Source organism: Hyla sarda, chromosome 5 (genome assembly GCF_029499605.1).
Source record: "Hyla sarda isolate aHylSar1 chromosome 5, aHylSar1.hap1, whole genome shotgun sequence".
Lineage (NCBI taxonomy): Eukaryota > Metazoa > Chordata > Amphibia > Anura > Hylidae > Hyla > Hyla sarda.
Window position 1 is genome coordinate 85,716,860 of NC_079193.1, and position 21,332 is coordinate 85,738,191.

General features: G+C 41.3%; 1 protein-coding gene and 1 long non-coding RNA gene across 3 annotated transcripts in view; one reads left to right on the plus strand and one right to left on the minus strand.

Moving 5' to 3' along the window:
• SKAP2 (src kinase associated phosphoprotein 2) overlaps positions 1 to 21,332 on the minus strand; it is a 363,619-nt gene that overhangs the window by 268,561 nt on the left and 73,726 nt on the right. The gene's annotated exons all lie outside the window — the stretch shown is intronic.
• On the plus strand, positions 8,078 to 14,620 carry LOC130273304 (uncharacterized). Its single transcript, XR_008843954.1, has 3 exons — positions 8,078 to 8,210; positions 11,873 to 11,953; positions 14,506 to 14,620. It is a non-coding gene; the product is annotated as an uncharacterized LOC130273304 (long non-coding RNA).

Consider the following 21,332-nt stretch of genomic DNA (forward strand, 5'->3'; position numbering starts at 1 on the left):
GCTATGTCATATGTAAATATATAAAACAAATGCATCTATTTTGTAAATGTATCATTTGCAACATAGTATTGGCAGCCTGCTGTAACACATTCTTTGTAATAGTATAATGGCAACTGTTGGCTGGCTGCTTTACATTATTTGGCAAAGTAAACTGAGATTTGCTTATCTCCTTCTGAAATTGATGGCTCCACCTTTAGTTACATAGGCACCATGTAACCTAAGTATGTTCTGCAGCCCCCAGGGGGTACAGGACTACACAAATACTATGACTGAACCTACAAAATGAGATATCGCCCAAACTATTTTAACACGTCCTGTGCTTCTGTGTTCTGCTGTGCATGCTGTGTTTGCTCCTTCAGCACAGAAGGGGGTGAACACAATGTATGTTGCCAGCTTGTTTGCGTTTCACACTCCACGCTCAATAGCGAGGCTCTGGCGTTCTATTTTACCTTTGATTCCAGCAGCTGCAGCTTGCTCAACAAGTACTGACACATATGTCGAAAACTTGTGCTACACAGTATTAACAGTGCGGAGTCGAAGAAATTGAAGCAGAACTGAAATAACACGTTTTCCTCCCAAATGAGAATCAGGATTTGATCTGTTTTCCAGAAACGTGGTATTTAAACACATTGCCAGTTGGAAGACAAGCCTGCTCATGTGTTCAGATACTCAGGGCTTGTGCAAATATTAAAGGGATACATAATAGAATAATGCACAACAAAGAAAAAAAATTTAACTTGTGCAAAAAAAAATTATAAAAAGGTTTTGTAAACTATTGTATGTCAGAAATGTCTGTTATGTGCCAGACAAGTACATAGGGAATGCAGAGAGGGTTGGTAAGTCTATCAGCATATGGTACCGTATTTTTCGCCCTATAGGAATATCAGACGCACCCAATTTTAAAGGTGCAAAATCTAGAAAAAAAAGATTCTGAACCCAACAGTGATCTTAAACCTGCGGACCTCCAGATGTTGCAAAACTACAACTCCCAGCATGCCCGGACAGCCATTGGCTGTCCGGGCATGCTGGGTGTTGTAGTTTTGCAACATCTGGAGGTCCGCAGGTTGAAGACCACTGGTATAGGAGGTAATACTCACGAGTCCCCGCCGCTCCAGACCTGTCACCGCTTGTCTGGATGTCACTCCATCGCTATCGCCACGTCCCCGTGGTGTCCCCGACGCTCCGGACGTCTTGTTCCCCGGGATCCACGCTCTCCGTCATCACGACGCTAAGCATCCTGCTCCTATTTGATGACGGAACGGCGTGCGCGACGACGTGATGTCATCGAAGGAGAGCGCCGGCCATGCAGGGGATCCTGGCATGGGGCAGACACCGAGGAGGCAGGTAAGGTCCCTCCCGGTGTCCTGTAAGCTGTTCGGGACGCCGCGATTTCACCGCGGCGGTCCTGAACAGCCCAACTGAACAGGCGGATTAGTGTTATTTTCGCTTCAGACGCGGCGGTCAGCTTTGATCGCCGCGTCTGAAGGGTTAATACAGGGCATCACCGCGATCGGTGTTGTCCTGTATTAGCCGCGGGTCCCGGCCGTTGATGGCTGCAGGGACCGTCGCGATAGGTGTGTATTCGCCATATAAGACGCACCAACTTTCCCCCCCCCCCCCAGTTTTGAGGAAGAAAAAGTGCGTCTTATACGGCGAAAAATACGGTAAGTTGCCAGAGTGACTGGTATGGAAGGGAAGGAGCACCATGCTGGCTCTGTGGCCAGTACTGCTGCCTTGCAGATTGGGAGTGATGAGTTGAAATCCAACCAAAGGTATCATAAAGCATAGAGAACATATATCCTCCCTGTGCATGTGTGGGTTTCCTCCAGATACCCACATTTCCTCCTGCATACTAAAAAAAGAGCCATGGGTTTGTTGGCTTCCTGTAAAACTGTATGTGTGAGATAGTGTTGTCCATGTAGCTGTATGTGGCCTTGAGCAGGACGAGCTGTAGTTTTCACAGGTATCATTTTGAAGAATACTTGATTTTTGAAACTTTTTATTTTACTTTCTTACAGCAGGAGAGATGATAAAAACAAAACTGCTAATAATGTTTTTATGTTATGGCAGTCATCCTTCAGTACAAAAGGTTCGCTTTATCCTGTAGGCCAATGCCATCACAGTCATACAAAGTTTATACATTTTATTTGATTAACAACACAGGACATAAATGTACGTCCTGGTAAGGTGGTACTTAACGCACCAGGACACACATTTACATGACCGCAAGCACCACCCCGGCAGGGCCGGCTGCTTATGTCCGCCATTAACCCCTCAGATGCCGTAATCAATACAGATCACGGCATCTGCGGAAATGCGGTCAGAAAAGTGGATGATCGGATTGCTCGCATCGCTGCCGCAGGAGTCCGATCATCCATAATGGCGGACGGAGGTCCCCTCAGCTGTCTTCATCCATCTCCAGGGGTCTTTTGTTCTGGTCTGAGATCGAGCAGACCAGAGAAGAAGATCACCGATAACATTGATCAGTGCTATGCCCTATGCATAACACTGGACAGTATTAGCAATCAAATGATTGCTATAAATAGTCCCCTATGGAGACATGAAAAGTGTAAAAAAAAAGGTTAAAAAAAGGAAAAAAAATTGAAAAATCCCCTCCCTCAATAAAAATTTAAATTGTCCCTTTTTCCTATTTTACCCCCAAAAAGTGTAAAAAAATAAAAAATGAATAAACATTTTTGGTATCGCCACTTGCGTAAATGTCCAAACTATCAAAATATAATGTTAATGGTCCCATACGGTGAACGGTGTAAATGTAATAAATTTTTTAAAAAAGGTCAAAACTGCTGCTTGTTTGTCACATCATATTCACAAAAACATTTATAAAAAATGTATTAAAAGTTTTATATATGCAAATGTGGTATCAATAAAAAATTCAGATCACGGTGCAAAAAATTAGCCCTCATACCGCTGCTTATACCAAATAAAGAAAAAGATATAGGTCAGCAAAATAGAGGGATTTTAAATGTACTAATTTGGTAAAAAAGTTTAAGATTTTTTTTAAAGCGGTACAATAATAGGAAAGTGAGTAATCATGGGTATCATTTTAATGATATTGACCCACAGAATTAAGAAAACATGTAATTTTTACCCTAAATTGTACAGTGTTAAAACGAAATCGTCCAAAATTTGCAAAATTGTGGTTTTCTTTTTAATTTACCCACACAAATAGTAATTTTTTTGGTTGCACTATACATTTTATGGTAATATGAGTGATGTCATTACAAAGGACAACTGGTCATGCAAAAAACAATCCCTCATAATCGTCTGTGTATGAAAATATAAAAGAGTTATGATTTTTAGAAGGCAAGGAGGAAAAAATGAAAATGCAAAAATAAGGCCCAAATGGGCTGAGCCCCTAAGGGGTTTAAAGGGGTATTCTGGATTTATACCTTTTATCTCCAATTTAAAGGATAGGGGATACTATGTATGATGGCAGGGGTCCCACCGCTGTGGACCCCCCGCAATCTCGGAGCAGCCCCCGGCAACGGGGAAGTGACATCACGGTCACGCCCCCTCCATTCATTTCTATGGGTGGGGGCGTGAACCTAACAGGCTGAAATATATAGTATTTGTGTGTTTTCTATTAAAGAGGTTATCTAAATACTGATAAAACTTTATGTATTGCTGGGGACCGCATGACAATAAAAAAAAAACACATTCTCATCTACCTCAGATCTCCAGGGCTCCCTTTGTGACATAAACTGGTCCCCCGCAGCCCCCAAAGCACCATCTAATTTCTACATCCTGGACAAGCTCTTCTCTGCAGTAACAGCACACTTAGAAGGACGAGGCTGTAGTCACTGATTGGCTGAGCAACCATCACTGCAGAGAGGAGCTCATCCAGGAAGTAGATGGAGCTGCGGGGGACAGATGATGTCAGAGCAGGAGCCCTAGGGGACCAAGGTAGGTAAGTATGTGTTGTTTTTTTTCTTACTATCATTACATAAATTTTTTCAGTATGTGGATAACCCCTTTAAGTGCCCTACTACCCTGATGTAATCGATTTGCAGGGGATAGATGGGATGACAGAAAAAGCTCCCTATATATATATGTCAAACTCCTTAGATTCTGTGGTCCCTATTGACTGCAGCATCTAATGGGTTAAACAGCTGGGTTATTGCTGATCCTGCCCATTAAAGCACAATTGCAACTTTATACTATAGCCAATGCCTGGAATTGATGGCAAAGGGCATAGCACCAGTGCCCAAGTCATCACTTTCTTGTACTATATCAATTGTATAGTTCCTTGTTGGGCAGGAAGAGGTTAATCACACACTGTGTATAAGGGATACATCGGGATCTGACATCTATTCCTTAAAATAAAACACATGGAAGCATTACAGGTGAGAACCAATATTTATAACCCCACATGGACATTCCATTGATTTCAAAGAGCTCAATGTAATACTTCATTTCCCCTGTGCTGGTCCTTCAAGGCAACTGAACATTTGCTTCCACGTCCCCCCATAGAGTTATGGTCATTGCTGGTTGTCCTAGTAGTAGGACTCCCTGTGATGAGATTACTTTTCTAACAGAAAGAAATTATACTTCTGGACAACCCCTTTAAACAGCTGCTAGCATGAATTAAAATGAACCCTTTCCTTGCCCCACACAATAGGATGATACATCCTATAACCATGTGCTTGGATACAGTTTCCCCTTTCATATCTTTACTTGGCTGTTGATTACATCCTCCTACAATCCTTATATCTGCTGGAAATGCTCCTTAAACTGCAGGGGTCTGCACATCAGATTAGGGGACGTAGGTGATTACCATAAATTCACGAGTTGTAGTTTGAAATGTTTTGCGTCGTGAGTCTTCAGGATCCATCCAGATGGTTAGTGTAACTGTTTCTTCATACAGTGGTGTGAACTGAAGCAGAAACACATATGTAGGCGATGCTTCTTTTTAAGAGAATTAATCTAGCTGCTTTTATTTTTTTCAAAGTTTGGAAATGTTGGAAGCTATTGTGCTGCTCCTGGGGAGGTGAGTGAGCCATCAGTACTCTCTCATGTTATCAGGTGCAACTGGAATTCTTTCCCATCTGGAATATATGCCTGGGAGGTGCCAACTATCAGTTCCTATTACAAAATCCTTTGATCACTCTCAAAATCTATGCCAGGAACTACTTACTATTCTGAAATCCAACTGCTTTTTTTTTTTTTTTTTTTTGTTACTTCCAGCACTGAAACGTAAGAGATTTAGGAATTTTTTAAAGAAGTGGAATTTTGCAAGAACTTATATACAAAGAATAAAAAGATTGTGTAAAGCTGTAAAAGATGTTTCTTCTGTAATGACAGTGAGTAATACATATACTTTCATCAGACAAGAAAGAGGACCTGCACTTCTCACATACAGTCAGTATTACAAGAAAAATGGAGGAAGTGGATGGAGTGTGGATGACCTCAGCAAAGGATATTGACTAAAAATTATTTTACTTAAACATCTCATTGATCGCTAAAATTTTTATTTCTAGTCCTAAAATTCTGGCTGATCAATTCCATAATACATCAGAGCTTATTCTTAAACACAGCTTCACATACCCTTAATAGGCAAATTTTTGCTGCCTGAAACTACCACTAGAGGGAGCACAAGACCTTACTGCATAGTGGGACAGATTTACATGTATTACATGTCTCTAGTTTTATGTAGCCATCTCTTCTCCCCATTGCCATGCATCTGATTCTGTCACTGCTACTCCTGGCTCTGCCCATAGGGTGCATGCCTGCTTCCTTAGTGATTCCCAAAAGAGCTAGTGCACGCATCCAATTTCTTTTTCTTCCAATCACCTGTTATACCAAGCAGCGACACCTACTCTACCTGAGCAAAGGTTCTATTGTGTTCTAGTGAAGGTGTATTTCTGCATGTGGATTTATTTTAGTGTATGACCTCGGCATTTCCCCTGACTACATGCCTTTCCTGTGTATGATCTGGACTGTTCCCCATGAACCTTTGCTACCCATTCTGACTTTTTTTGCCTGTTCCCGACTATGCTAGCCTAAGATCACAGCCTGTACTTGGACTTGCTTTTGGCCAATTCAGCCGTGCTTAGCTGCAGTGTCTTTTGGCCCACTGGGCCAGTTGTCACCCACATCGGTACCACTCTCAGAAGTAGCAACCTGGTAGCCCCTGGCAGCAAAGACAAGATTATCATAGGAAAGCATTCAAGGAGGGAAACCTAGGGGCTACTTAGGCAATGCTTTCAAGCAGGAGCGTACCTATAGAGAATGCAGAGGTAGGAATCGCACTGGGGCCCGGGTGCGTAAAAGGGTTCCAAAGCACATCTGTCCGACAATTGACACATTGGGTCCTGTTGCAATTTTGCATCAGGGCCCAGAAGCTACAAGTTACTCCTCTGCCCTCAAGAGTGGCCTAAAGCCAAATAGTTTGGTGGTACAGCAGGTTCACATCAGTGACACAATGAACATCTCTAGACCCTATTCTTTGTATGGGAAAGGTTTGTAAGCATGCTCTATGAGCTGTACCAAGGTCATTCGACAGGGAGGAGCTGACCTGCTATTGTCTCATAGATCTGCTGATGTCACTGTAATGTTGCACAGAGCACCCTCTTCCTTATAATTATAGACTGAACATGTGACAGAGATTAGTTTTAGGCCTAGTGGTTAAAGTGAAAACTGCAGGATTTTAGCATTATTTTATAATATATAAAGAGTAAAAAGCTCAATTTAAAAGAAAATAAATCCCCAAAAATTGTTAAAAAATATCATTGACAAAAAAACTTGATTTAGGCAACCGGTCATTTTCTGATGACACATTCCCTTGAAGGAAATAAATGGCATCATAATGGGGCAATGCAAGGTTTTTTTTAATGTTGAAAAATATACAAACATGAGAGAAACTTGGCAAGCCTCACTGGGTAAGGCATTGGGTTACCTAAATATCTGTGCATGTGCCTCACATGCTGGGTGCCATAGATGCCTTAACAAGGCATGTTCTACCATAACCAGGGGATTTAGATACAAGGTGATGGCTGCAATCTGAATCTTTTCCCAGGAAAGTTATGCTACTATTTTTGGCTAAGACCAATGTCCTGACAATCAGATAGAGAAATTTGAGCAATTCCGATAAAGAAAAAAGTATGGTAGTGTCTCAAGGGGCGCAATGAGTACTAAAGATTCCAAAGAAAGGCAAAAAAAGTACTTTATTATGTCTATCATAAACGCGTTTTCGGGGGAGTAATCCTCCTTCTTCAGATGATCCGACAAAGAATGAGCTCACAACTGAAGGCAACCAGTATATATATATATATATATATATATATATATATATATACACACATTCATATATCAATCAATTATTGATGTCAGAAATAGTACATACCATATGTACATAGATCTTCCCTATTAGCAATATGGCCCCATAAGTAGAGACCATAAAAATAAATAAATTATATGGGACAACTTACTCCATTCAAGTGTAGTATACAATCCAAGTCATTGCTGTAGGAAGCCAAGTGTCTTTCTTTTTATTTTTACTTCTAGATAGAGAAATTGAATGTCTTAAAGTCCTTTTACACAGGACGATAATTGGGAAAATGAATGCTTGTTCCCAATGAACAGGGGATTTAAAGAAAACTGTAACCCTGATCTCCCACACTAAACTCAATACACTGGGTTATAGTGTGGGTGACCAGGAAGCCAAACAGGGATCACTTACTATAATCGGTGCTGTGGTTCCCGAAATATTGGCTGGCGAAGTTCACCTTCTGAATTTAGGGAGTCTCGTGCAAGATGCGGGGCCCCGCTGGCCGCCCATGCTTCTTTCCTTCTTCTCAATCAGCCATCCCCTTAGTTAGAATATTCATATTCGGCGACTCCACGTCCTAGTGACGTGAGTCACATATCACGTGAGCGCTGCGCTCTGTTGGTAGAGTGCATGGTCTGGCAGCTCTACAGCTCTCACATGACTACTTTCAGCAGTCAGAGCTAAGGACATGAGAGCTGTATGTAAATTGCCGACGCATGCGCTCTCACGTGACATGCGACTCACGTCACTAGGATGTGGAGTCATAGAATATGAATATGCTATCTAAGGGGACGGCTGACCGAGAAGACGGCAAGAAGCAGGGGCGGCCAGCTGGCGGGGCCCCGCCTCCGGCACGCGACTCGCTGAATTCAGAAGGGGACCTTTGCCAGCCAATATTTCGGGAACCACAGCACCGATTATAGTAAGTGATCTTGTCTCTTTTTCCAAATAGTGTATCCAGCATAAACGACCACAGATACACTATCCGTAACAAGAGACAAGACCTTCCCGTTGCAAAACATTTCCATGACTGTAGACACACAGAAAAGGACCTCCGCTTCATGCTCATTGACCATGTCCCACCATTGAAAAAAGGAGGAGACACGGTCAGTCACTTGAAGAGGAGGGAACTATATTGGATTTATGTACTGAATGCCCTGAAGCATTCTGGTTTAAATGTAGGATTCAAAGTGAATCACAAAGTTTGTAACCTGTGATATAGTTCAAGATCAGGCCCTATGAACAAGACATGTATGTTTAACTATGGTGTAGGATTCGGATGTAACAGAATATGTATATTTGTTTAGTTCTTTTTTCTTTTCTTCAGTGATACAGTGGAGGGGATGGATTATGACTAGTGTTGAGCGGCATAGGCCATATTCGAATTCGCGAATATTAGCGAATATATGGACGAATATTCGTCATATATTCGCGAATATTCGCATATTCGTAATATTCTCGTTTTATTTTCGCATAAGTGAAAATTCGCGAATGCGAAAAATTAGTATATGCGAAAATTAGCATATACAAAATTAGCATAAGCAAACATTCGCATATGCGAAAATTAGCATATGCTAATTTTCGCATATGGGAAAAGTCGCACACACAGTAGTATTAGAGCCTTCTTTACACCACACAAGCTGGAAGCAGAGAGGGATGATCACTGTGATGTGTACTGTGAAAAAAAAAAACAATATTCGTAATTACGAATATATAGTGCTATATTCGCGAATATTCGCGAGCAACACTAATTATGACAAGCACAAGTTCCACACAAGACCCACGGGAATGCCTTTAGTACATCAGTGTTTATTTATTCACTTTTAGGAATGACAGAACTTTATCCTGCAGTGCAATATAACACTTTAAGCAAAGATGGATAGGTGGATGCCAGGATGCGGTCATATGAGTTAGCGGACTGAGATAGTGTCAACCCTTCGGTTTCCGGTGGGTGCTGCCGCCTCGGGATTACCATGACAATAGGACGCTATGCGCTCTGTTTGACATGAGAAATATGCTCCCGGTTTGACTCATCCCCACCATAAACGATGCGCTGGGAAGTCCAGTACCAGTCAGACACAAACTCATAACAAGTACTGCAGAATTTTTGTAATGTCTAATGTATACAAGTTGATTCTATGGTAATGCGCATCATCAAGATGGCGCTGCTCGCCAGAATGATGTATGTACGCAGGGGCATGGATTGCCGGCGCTAAATGCGCCTGGCCAGCCGTGACGCAACATCTGGTTTACTATCCAGAAAGCACTGTACAGTACAACTAGCGTTCCACGCTGAGCTATGAGGACAGTGCATTTCGGAACTCCTCCCCCTTGTGACACTGAGGTATCACTTTTGAGCACTTACACATGCACTGAATCATTGTGATGTTTTACATATGGTTTTAATGTTTGTATCACTTGATTTTATATTTGCATAGCAAGGGCTCCTTATAAGAGTGTTATGAGTTTTATATGAACCCAATCTATGTAATCTTAAACGCACGATGTCTTTAAATATCTTAATTATATTGTCACTGTACACTAATTGTAAGATTGGTTGTAAGCTATTTATACCCAACACCATTACCACTAGTTGCTTGACAATGGCCGTGTGAGATGACCGAAACCTCGCTTATGTTAAGTGAGTAAAGCCACCTATACTTTTTCACTATTCCAGCTTGCAGCACCATATCATCTGGAAGTGCTGCCTTTTTTCTGGTTTTCTAGATAGATAGATAGATAGATAGATAGATAGATAGATAATGGATAGTCAGATAGATAGATAGATAGATAGATTGATAGATATGGGATGGATAGATAGATAGATAAATAATGGATAGATATAAATAGATAGATATGAATAGATACATGATAGATACATCCACATCCACAAAGGAGGTCCAGCAGCACACCAGGATGCAAACAACTGTGTCTTTATTCAGCCCATTAGTGATGAGCGGCATAGGCCATATTCAAATTCGCAATATTTCGCAAATATATGGACAAATATTCGTCATATATTCGCGAAAACCGCATTTTCGTTACAATCATTTTTTTGCGCATATGCGAAAATTGAGCCCTCTCTTCTGTAATGGTATAGGAACCTATGACTAGTGCATGAACCCTGTAATTTTTTGCCCATTGAAACCATTAGGCCCATTGTGGTCTATGGGTATCTCACACCATGTAAAACAGTAAGATAAGCAGGACTGTCTCAGCAGCACAGTGGCATGGGAGACCACCACTGGTTCGAGTCCCGGGGTGTTACAGTTTTGTGGTTTAACTTTACTTTCCTGGAAAAGTTTCTGAGTTGCCCATAGCAACTAATCAGATTGCTTCCTTCATTTTTCAGAGGCCTTTTCAAAAATGAAAGAAGCAATCTGATTGGTTGCTATGGGCAACTGCACAACTCTTCCTCTACACTGGTTTAAAATTCGAATTGCGAATATTCGCGAGCAACACTACAGCCCATATGCAAACAAATGTGACATTTGGATTGCATCACGCCATCTTTCTCAAGCATGGTCAAGTGATCACAATACAAGTCATTTATAAGGTGAACAATTAAATATCCAATCAACACTCATTGTACAAAATGTTCATATCACAAAAGTATGCAGCAATCATAAATACATAAAACCAATGTGCATCAATCAATATTGCAATCTCAAACGTGTAGACTGTAATACATGCTTCAAAACAACATATTGCACATATTTTAATACAGTAACCTTAATCACCTATAAAACGAAGCTGTGTATATATTAAAAACAATTAAAATCACTGGTAAGGATTACACTGGCAAAAGAGACAAACCACCTCGTATTGCTTTTATATCCACATACAACGAGAGGGCTGAGGAAATAGCCAGAGTCATTCGGAAACCCTAGGGGATCCGAAGAGATAGTTTTCCGGGGGTCGTACCGAAAACCACCCAATCTACGAGATAAGTTAGTGAAAAGTTATGTGGCTACAGGTGAAAGAGGGAGACCAAAATACCTGATGGTGAACAAAAAGGGTTCCTTTCCATGCAGGACTTGCATTAGTTGTCCTCGCATGATAACGGGGCCAGTGTTTTGTCACCCACAGACACAGAAAGAATTTGACATCAAATACTTCCTCACATGTACTTCCGATTTCATTGTGTATGTTCTATTCATTCCGTGTCAGAAATTTTACGTTGGAGAAACAACATTGGAATTCAGGGCATGCCTCAACCAACACATGTACTCCATATGCAAAAAGCGTATGGATTTACCTGTGTCTAAACATTTTGTTGAGGCAGATCATACAGAGGATGACCTACGTTTTATGCTGATGGATCAAATCTATGAAAAAAGCGAGAGTTATTTTGGATTTTTTTATATCGATACATTACGGCCACAGGGCTTGAACGTGGATTTTACTGTAACCCCTTCTATATATCGGGCCTGAGTAGAGCTAGAATATGAATAGAAGTGTATCTAATATATACTATGGGTATTATGGTCTAACCTCCTCTAACATGATCATCTTTGATATATTGGATGTATGCGAAAATTTTTTAAATTTTACTTATATTCTTCTTCTTTTGTTCTGTTACAGATTCTAAAGCGCTTGGTGCTTTGGGGCGAGGATTGGAGAACCGAGCTAGCGTTTATGTATAGTTATACATTATTACTCATTGTGAGTTTGCCATAATAATAAAAATGTATTTACATTCTATATATCTGCCTATATTAATTTATATCATATATGGATGTGTAGTTACCGTATTTTTCGCCGTATAAGACGCACTTTTTCTTCCCCAAAACTGGGGGGGGGAAGTTGATGCGTCTTCTACGGCGAATACACACCTATCGGGTCGGTCCCTGCGGCCATCAACGGCCGGGACCCGCAGCTAATACAGGACATCACCGATCAAAGCTGACCGCAGCATCTGAAGCGAAAGTGACACTAACCTGGCTGCTCAGTCAGGATGTTCGGGACCACCGCGGTGAAATCGCGGCGTCACGAACAGCTTACAGGACACCGGGAGGGACCTTACCTGCCTCCTCGGTGTCTGCTCCGTGCCGGGATCCCCTGTATGGCCGGCGCTCTCCTTCGACTTCATCACGTCGTAGCGCACGCCGTCCCGTCATCCAATAGGAGCGGCGTGCATAACAACGTGACGACGGCGACGGAGAGCATGGATCCCGGGGAAGAAGACATCCGGAGCATCGGGGACACCACAGGGACGCGGCGACAGCGATGAAGCGACATCCAGGGCAGCGGTGACGGGTCCGGAGCGGTGGGGACACGTGAGTATTACCTCCTATCCAGTGGTCTTCAACCTGTGGACCTCCAGATGTTGCAAAACTACAACTCCCAGCATGCCCGGACAGCCGTTGGCTGTCCAGGCATGCTGGGAGTTGTAGTTTTGCAACATCTGGAGGTTCGCAGGTTGAAGATCACTGTTGGGTGCAGAATCTTTTTTTTCTAGATTTTGCACCTTTAAAATTGGGTGCGTCTTATATGCCGGGCGAAACATACGGTATATATAACAGATATGTTTAACACAGTGATACCTGGTAAAATATTTTTTACACTTTTTTATAGATGCCCTTTAATTTTAAATTTTTTATGTAATGCATTTCACTTTTTATTCACTTGCACCAGCACACTTTTTTAGTATTATTAGATTCCCTTTTTTCTTTTCTACACCTTTTCAATTTTTTGTAGTACTTCTTTATACTATTCATAATTGTGTCATTTAATCGCATCCCACTTTTAACCCCTTAAGGACGCAGGGTTTTTCCGTTTTTGCATTTTCATTTTTTCCTCATCACCTTCTAGAAATCATAACGCTTTCAATTTTGCACATAAAATTCCATATGATGACTTATTTTTTGTGCCACCAATTCTACTTTGCAGTGATATTAGTAATTTTTTTTTTAATCCACGGCGAAATGAAAAATAAATTCATTGTGCGATAAAATTGAACAAAAAATGTCATTTTGTAACTTATTGTTGCTTCCGTTTCTGCATTTGTCGGTAAAAATGACACCTTAGCTTTATTCTGTAGGTCTATACGGTTAAAATGATACCCTACTTATATAGGTTTGATTTTGTCGTACATCTGAAAAAAATCATAACTACATGCAGGAAAATTTATACGTTAAAAATTCTCATCTTCTGACCCCTATAACGTTTTTATTTTTTCGCGTATGGGCCGGGATAAGGGCTAATTTTTTGCGCCGTATTCTGAAGTTTTTATTGGTAACATATTTGTATTGATAGAACTTTTTGATCGCTTCTTATTTATTTTTTCATGATATAAAAAGTGATCAAAAATGCGCTATTTTCAATTTTTTTGCGTGTACGCCATTGACCGTGCGGTTTAATTAACAATATATTTTTATAGTTCGGACATTTCTGCACGCGGCGATACCACATATGTTAATTTTAATTTTTATTTACGCAGTTTTTTATATGGGAAAAGGGGGCTGATTCAAACTTTTATTAGGGAAGGGGTTAAATGACCTTTATTAACTTTTTTTGCCCACTTTTTTTTGCAGTGTTATAGCTCCCATAGGGGGCTATAACACTGACACACTGATCTTTTACACTGATCCCTGCAAAGCCATAGCTTTGCATCGATCAGCGTTATAGGGGCTCGATTGCTCAAGCCTGTAGCTCAGGTTTGGAGCAATCAAACGCTGATCGGAGACAGGTGAGGGGACCTCCGCTCGTGTCCTAGCTGATCGGTACATCTCGATTTTATCGCGATAGTCCCAATCAGCCCGACTGAGCTGCTGGGAAACTTTTACTTTCGTTTTGTATGCGGCAATCAACTTTGATCGCCGCGTCTAAAGGGTTAATAGAGCGCGGCACAATGATCGGTGGTGCACGCTATTAGCCCAGGGTCCCAGCTATCATTAGCCGCCAGGACTAACCCGGTATGATGTGGGGTCACGGCCGTTTTAAATACCAGGAGCGGGTAGTAGGGCATACAGGTACGCCCTATGTCCTTAAGAGGTTAATCATTAGACATTTATAGGTATCACAGGGACTAAGTACCTGTTCACATAGATTTTTTTGCACACTAGTTCAACGCGTTTTTTCCATATGTAACCTTCTGCACAATCATTCACACACAGGTTTCACTATTTATTGATTTCATACATACTCTACTTTTACTTTACTGGCTACTTACTTACTAAATTACTAAATGTTTATGTACCACTGCTTTCACACAGGAATCGCGCATAAAAGTTCGCACGATAGCTATGTTGTGGGCATAGATCACATGACCGCATCTCCATGGTAACACACGGTGCACGTGATATACGAATCACGTGAGGTGCAGCGGAGATGGCGTCGGCAACTGCATCTAAAAACACTGGCTCGGTAAGGAATCCAACCCTCTAACCAGTGATATTAATTAATTTTAATTGTTTTAAATCCTGGTGTGCTACTGGACCTCCTTTGTGGTTGTGGATGTATCTTCTAGACTGGGACTAGTATTTGGTCTGCCGGCACCCACATATATACCTGCATTCTTACTACTGAGGTTGTGCTGCTTCTACAGTGGTTTGCTAGATAGATATATATTGGATGGATGGATAGATAGATATGTGGTATGGGGTGGTATGCAGGGCAGATGGAATTACCCTAGGGGCAGATGGCAGTAACCCCTTGTATTCGTGACGCCAGGGCATGGTTTATCCTCAATACCACCCAAAGGTATACGGCTAGGCAAGGGGGCAATAATGACTCCGACACCAAGTTGCGGACAATGGTAGCTTTACTGAGGTTAGACAGGTGGAAAAGTCTATACAGTTCAGCCAGGCTTACGGAGGTCACCAGTGACTTCAGAGACCTTAAGGGCTTGCTGGGACTTGTAGTAGAGGTGGAAAATTTAGTGCAGGCCACATTGACTAGACAGATGACTTTGACTTGACTGACTTGTGACTGACAAGACTGTGACTGTGGCTTACTTGCAGGTTTTTAGTTTGTGCCTGCAGACTGGACTTGAGGCCTCCTATGACTCTAGACCAGTGGTTCTTAACCTTGTTGGAGGTGCTGAACCCCACCAGTTTCATATGCGCATTCACCGAACCCCTCTTAATTGGAAAAAGAAAATATGATTTTTTCAACTTCAAAACATAGGAGGTATATATTTAAGTATATATTTATACACAGGTGCACAAAATGAACAAAACCATTAAGAACAAAGAAAAAAAACATTAAAACATGATTTTCACACAAAAACTAAAACATAATGAATATTTACTGCAAATCAGTGTGACTTCTGCTGTTCAGAGACCAGTTCAGAAATGTGCAGCTTTACCTTGGTAAGTGCCACTATCGCAACAATGGCAGTGTTCCCCCACATTAGGCAGGCAGTGTTCCCCCACATTAGGCAGGCAGTGTTCCCTCACATTAGGCAGGCAGTGTTCCCCCACATTAGGCAGGCAGTGTTCCCCCACATTAGGCATGCAGTGTTCCCCCACATTAGGCAGGCAGTGTTCCCCCACATTAGGCATGCAGTGTTCCCCCACATTAGGCTGGCAGTGTTCCCCCCACATTAGGCAGGCAGTGTTCCCCCACATTAGGCAGGCAGTGTTCCCCCACATTATGTAGGCCAGTGGTCTTCAACCTGCGGACCTCCAGATGTTGCAAAACTACAACTCCCAGCATGCCCGGACAGCCGTTGGCTGTCCGGGCATGCTGGGAGTTGTAGTTCTGCAACATCTGGAGGTCCACAGGTTGAAGACCACTGATGTAGGCAGTGTTCCCCCACAGACATACAGCTTCCAGCCATATACAGTGTATGGCTGGAGGCTGTATGCCTGTGTACTGCCCACTTCAGTGCTCCGACCACCGCTCCGGCTATAACAGTAGGTCTTGGGACCGGTGGTCGGAGCACTAAAGATGATGTGCCGCTGGTCACTTACCAAGCTAGCCAGCGCGCATCTTCCTCCTTCTCTATCCTCCTGTCCTCGGCGCCTTGGTTTTCATGGGCGCATGCACGGGATGTCAGTGACGTCCCGGCGGCCCTGCGTTTTTAAACCTAACGCGGGGCCGAAGGGAGTTAATAGTATGGCGGGAATTGCCCCGTCGCAACAGGACCCCAAGCAATTGCTTGGTTTGCCTGTCCTGTTGCGACCTCCCCCGCTGAACCCCCGGGACTGACTCACCGAACCACTGGGGTTCGATCGAACCCAGGTTAAGAACCACTGCTCTAGACACATGGGGGAAGCTCTGGTGGGGTCCCATTGGTCATCCCTAGGTCACCTGGTCACTGATACCTCCTGGGTAACAATCACATGACAAATCATGTGGTAAACAGTCTTAAAGGTATAACACATATTCATATATAACATAGGGATTATATACAAATACAATAAACAGATGCAAGGGGGAGGGGCAGGGGGGGGACACTGCAGGAGGCTGCCTGACAGGGCAGCAAGGGTAAGGGGTAACACCTCCCATACTGGGCCACCACAAATAATAAATATAAAATAGATAGATAGATAGATATGAGCTAGATAGATAGATAGATAGATAGATATGAGCTAGATAGATAGATAATAGATAGATAGATAGACAACAAAGGAAAACAGCACTCCCTTTTCTTTAGTTCTATTTAATTCCAAAATGTAGGTGCACGTAGAAACTAGACACAGGTCAGGGGTCCACATATAAGCAGAATGAAGGATATATCCGCAGCACACAAGCTTGAGAAAGACCAGGCGAGCTGGTTGAAACGTTGCTGTGTGACATTCATTTTTGATAAATCTTCAAGTTTTTTCACGGACTTGTGTGCTGCGGATATATCCTTCATTCTAGATAGACAGATAGATGTGATATATATTTAGGATAGATAGATAGATAGATATTGGATAGATAGATAGATAGATAGATAGATCGATGATAGATAGATAGATAGATAGATAGAAGGATAGATAGATAGATAGATATATATGGGATAGAAATTAAATAGATAGAGGATAGATAGATAGATAGACATCTAGGATACATAGATAGATAGATAGATAGATAGATAGATATGTAAGATAGATAGGTAGATATGGATAGATAGAAGGATAGATATAGACAAATAGATAGATAGATAAATAGATATGGGATATATAATAGATAGATAGATAGATAGATAAATAGATATGGGATATAGTGTTGCTCGTGAATATTCACAATGCGAATTTTATTTGCGAATATCGCATATTCGCGAATTCGCGAATATTCGCGAATATAGCACTATATATTCGTAATTACGAATATTCGTTTTTTTTTTTGTTTTTTTTTCACGGTACACATAACAGTGATCGCCCCTCTCTGCTTCCAGCTTGTGTGGTGTAAAGAAGGCTCTAATACTACTGTGTGTGCGAATTTTCGCATATGTTAAATTTCGCATATGCGAAGTTTCGCTTATGCGAAAATAAAACGAGAATATTACGAATATGCGAATATTCGCGAATATATGACGACTATTCTTCCATATATTCGCGAATATTCGCGAATTCGAATATGGCCTATGCCGCTCAACACTAATGGGATATATATTAGATAGATAGATAGATAGATAGATAGATAGATAGATAGATAGATATGAAAAAGAAGTATCCATATTAAGTGGATTGTCTAGAGCCAATTCTGCAGTAAAAATGTTTGTGACTCATTTTACCAAAGAGGAAATTCATTACAGAAGAATTTCATGTACACAATACTCTACTTGTTGTAGGAAATCCTCTCCCTGAATGTTTATTACATACCTATTCATTGTCCATAAGGCTTTACAATTATCCATGTAGCAGCACTTCATACCCTGAATAACCTACATACCTTATCTCCCTATACACAACTTGGAGAAAGTTCATGTGTATATTCGGCTGGTGTTCACATCTGCATTGTGAATTCTGTTTTCCTTTTCTATTATGGGAACAGAAAAACAGAACCAAAGCTGTGATGGATCCATCTGACGACAGACACCATCAGCGCCCAATGGACCCTTTGCCTTTTTAGGGGGTCTGTCACGTTTCACAGAAGTGAATAAATAGTGCTGCCCGCTGCTGTTTTTTTCCATCAAATGTGACAGAATCTGTGATGGAGGCTCAACACAAATAGGGACACAAGTAACAGTACGAAATGCCGTTCATATCAGCGGGTGTGTCTGTGTCCTTTATCATTTTTGTTGAATAACTTTTTTCTCATGTGGATTTTACATCACCCCTCAGGTGGAATTACGCTAAAAGTTCTTAGCTTTTAAAAAAGTTGCATATAATAAATGTGTGTAAAATGCTCTAACACATAAACCACGTCTTTTTTAAGACTAAAAACTAAAAAATAATTTAAAAAAATACACAAAAAGGCGGTAATGCTTGTGGAATCAGTTTTAAAAAGACAAACATTTTGCAAAAAACATTTTTTTTTTTTTGCAAAATGTGTCAGAAAACAGGTGCCAGGCACCTTAAAGGGTTATTAAGGATTAGAAAAACAGAGCTGATTTCTTTCAAAAACAACACCACACCTGTCCTCAGGTTATGTGGGGCATTGCAGCTTAGGGGCATTAAAGTGAATGGAGCCAAGTTGTAATACCACACATAACCTTAGGTCAGGAGTGATGCTGTTTTTGGAATAAATTAGCTATGTTTATTCCTGAAAAACAAGGGATAAGGAGCAGCACTCTGAGAGATACAAGTAGAGGGTGGGTGCACACGGCCGGAATCCCAGGTCACGGGAGACACTTCACAATGTAGAAAGGAGAAGACTGTAGCACTCCAGCAAGATGAAAAGTGAATGTGGCTTTATTCCAATTCAAACATCAAGGCAACGTTTCAGCTGCACGCAGGCCGCCATTATCAAGCCTTTATGTTTATTCCTGGAGACCAAGCCCGTTTTCACCTTAAGGACCAGGCCAATTTTATTTTTGCAATTTAGTTTTTTCCTCCTCGCCTTCTAAAATCCGTAACTCTTTCATATTTTAATCTACAGACCCATATAAGGGCTTGTTTTTTGCATGACCAATTATACTTTGTAATGAAACCTCTGATTTTACCATAAAATGTACGGCGAACCCAAGAAAAAAATTTTTAGGGAGGAAATTTAAATGAAAACCACCCTTTTGCACATATTGGAGGGTCGTGTTTTCACACTGTAAAATTTACGGTAAAAATGACATGTGTTCTTTATTCTGTGGGTCAATACAATTAAAATGATACCCATGCCTAGATATTTTTATCTTTTTGTACTACTTAAAAAAAATCTAAAACTGTTTGTACAAAATCAGTAATCTAAAATCGCCCTATTTTGACCACCTATAACTTTTTCATTTTTCCATATATATAGCGGTATGAGGACTCATTTTTTGCGCCGTCATGTGAACTTTTTATTGATACCACATTTGCATATATAAAACTTTTATATGATTTTTAATTAATTTTTTTTAATAAAATGTGACAAAAAAGCTGCATTTTTTGACTTTCTTAAATTTTTTACGTTTACGGCGTTCACCGTACGGGATCATTAACAATATATTTTGATAGTTCAGACATTTACGCACGCGGCAATACCAAACATGTTTAGAAAAAAATGTACGCTTGTACGCTTTTTGGGGGTAAAATGGGAAAAACTGACAATTTTTAGTTTTATTGGGGGAGGAGATTTTCTCACCATTTTTTTACTTTTTATTTTTACATTTTTCAACTTTTTTTTTTTTTTTTACACTTTTTATGATTGCTAATACTGTTCATTGCTATCCATAGAACATAGCACTGATCAGTATTATCGGCTATCTCCTGCTCTGGTCTGCTCGATCTCAGACCAGAGCAGGAGACACCGGGAGACGGCCGTAGCAAGGTGAGGGGACCTCCGGCCGCCATTACAGATGATCGTATCGCCGCGGCAGTGCTGCGGGCTATCCGATCATCTATTTTATTATGCACATTGCTGCAGATGCCGTGATCTGTACAGATCACAGCATCTGAGGGGTTAATGGCCATTACCGTCGGGTCCCCGGCTGCTGCTAGCAGCCGAAACCTGCCGTGTATGACGCGAGCACCGCTCCGATGCTCGTGGTCATACACAGGACGAAAATGTACGTCCTGGTGCGGGAAGTACCTCCAAACCAGGACGTACATTTACGTCCGTGGTCGTTAAGGGGTTAATAAACCACTGCCCCCAGCCCCCCAAATTGGGTTTAGATATATTTTCCCTGGTGCCCAATTAAAGGGGCATGGTTAAAGTAAAAAATTGACTTAACTTAGCATGCAACAGTGTGCACCAAAATTCGGTTCTGGTGCAGTTTAAGCCAACTAATAGCTGGTCTAAACATAGATTGGACAGTCTAAGAATGTGACAGATTTAACAAACAACTTGAGCCCCTGTAATAAATTCTTAGACTGTCTAGCATAAGTTTACACTGTGTAAGGAATAGACAGTTTTAGTAAATGGGGGCCATTGCCTAAGCCATGCTTTGATGTTAAATGTTATAGTCATAATAGTATCGCGTATTGGGAGTAGCAGCCGCTGCTGACAGCGCTTCAGAAATGGGCAACAGCCGGCGGTTTCGCGTTCCGCCGGCTGTTGCCCATTTCTGAGTGCTGTCAGCAGCGGCTGCTACTCCCACACCATTCGAGGAGGTCCGGAATCCGAGGCCGCGATACCCATACTGTGCGGTGAGTGCAGGCTATGTTTTCTCTTTAATTGTACTATATACTGAAGTCGACTCTTTGTCCTAGTTTTTTGAACTTAGACTCCCAGAGCTGCCCTTGGTCCATTGGTAGTGGATTTAGATACAAGTTGCTTGTGCCGCTGATTTTTCTGTTCTCTGAAGTGTATATAGTCATAATAGTAGTAACCATAATAATAGATAGGCCCAGATTTACAGTTCCCATGAAGCCAGTTAAGGGTAAGCTTTTTCAGCAAATTTTAGTGCGCCAAAGTTTTGGAACAACCGAACAACCTTGCAAAGTTTTTTCCACAGTTTTTTTTTCCAGTTTTCCAAAATTGTGTCAAAAATGCTGAACAGTTACTGTGATTTCATGAAATAAAATTACAATGA